A 1,822-nucleotide genomic window follows, 5' to 3' on the forward strand; every position below is an offset into this window, starting at 1 on the left:
GATAAACATGCCCGAGTATTATCGGCCAATACTCGATCGGGTATTTTAAATCGCCCGATCCTAATATCCGATTAGAATTTCGGATTTCGACATTCCGATTGAAAAATATTTAGAAAATAGGTATGAGTGTATTCAGGGTCTATATCGACTCTAAATTAAATTACGAATCCAACGGCGCGATCGGAATTCGATTTCGAGTTACGGAACTCAAAAAGACACTTTTTGAGCCGTACCGGGCGGATTCGGCCCCGACAGTGGTCCAGAACCGACTATCTCAGAAAATTACCAAAATTTACCATAAAATCGGAAATAAAATTTCAAGAATAAAACTCAACTAGAGTTTTGTCTAATTCCTTACCGAAAATTCCAAGAAATTCATTTTCGAATATATAATTAATGAAAATATTAGTAAAATCTTATAATTCAAAATCGTAAAATTCGCGGTGTTACAAATACCAATCTTGAGACTTAAGCACGTTGATTTGTTGATGATCTTCAAGCTCTTATAATCACAAGTTGTCCTCATCAAAACTAAACACATAGTGAGGAAGCTTTCCAAAGTGCTCATCTTGACATGCGCACTTTCATTTTCCATGTCTTTGGGTAAAGTTTTTAGGAGAAATCAAGAGAAGAAAAAACCAAAAGAATAGTCAAGCCAAGAGGTGCCCATATAAGCCAAATTTGATGCATATGTGCTAAGTGCTTAGCATAAGCATGAAACAAAAACATGAAGTTGCTCACTAAGAAGCTGGACATGGACTAAAGGGTCGCCCAACATGACCTGACACCAACTTGGCTCGGTCAGACACAAGCATGACATAGTCAGACTCAAGCTTGACACAATCACCCTGCTCAAGCAAGCAGCTCAACGTGCACCTGAACCAACATTCTGAGCTTCAGCAGTAGATCGAATAAAGGCATTCTGAGCTTTGGCTGTTGATTGAATCAGATTTCTCACCGACTGATATTGGTTGTCTGAATAGGCAGTTTGACGCTCTTCATACTGTTCCATGCCTGCAAAGTATGAGTCCTTCAACCCTTGAAAATGAAGATCCATGCGGTTGTTGAGCCTTTGCTCCATAGCTTCCATCTGAGCCATGCCGAAAACAGAATCCTGTGATGCTGTCCTAGAGGGCTCCCCCTGATTTGTAGCATTTTGATCACCCATGCCACCCTGATCATCATCACTGCACAGCTCCAGATCAATAGTAGTGTAGTCCTCCTGGTATTGCCAAGTAGTACCATACTTGTGTATACCCATTTTATGAATTAGACTCTCACCAACCAGATGATCCTTATCAGTATACTTAACAATGATGGTGTCAGAAACATCGATATGCAAATAATCCACAATGCGTGAAATGAAGATACTGTAGGGAAGCAGCTTCGACTGAGACATAGACACACTGTTCATAATCTTCAATATTTCCTCAGGCCAGTTAATCATTACATTATTCTTAACGGCGTACATGGAACGCAAATCATTCACAGTAGACTGCGCATGATTTGTGTTCCTCTGCACCAGAATATAAGGAATGACATAATGCAGCAGCCTGTTCTCAACAGATAAAGACCCAACCTTGGTCAGTTGACCCTGAATATTCAAATGAGGTCCTCTAAGAAATGACTTATACACCTCAGTAGGATCAAAGTTATCCTTAACCCATGAGCAATCTCCTATTCCATAACCCGAAGATGATAATCCACCGACATTCATAAACAGTTCATCACTAATCTCAAACAATTTACCAGAAATCATAGACCAGTATTTACCATCCTTATATCTGAAATTTGCATAAAATTCCCTAACTAGAGCAGGGTA

Source organism: Lupinus angustifolius, chromosome LG20, assembly GCF_001865875.1.
Source record: "Lupinus angustifolius cultivar Tanjil chromosome LG20, LupAngTanjil_v1.0, whole genome shotgun sequence".
Lineage (NCBI taxonomy): Eukaryota > Viridiplantae > Streptophyta > Magnoliopsida > Fabales > Fabaceae > Lupinus > Lupinus angustifolius.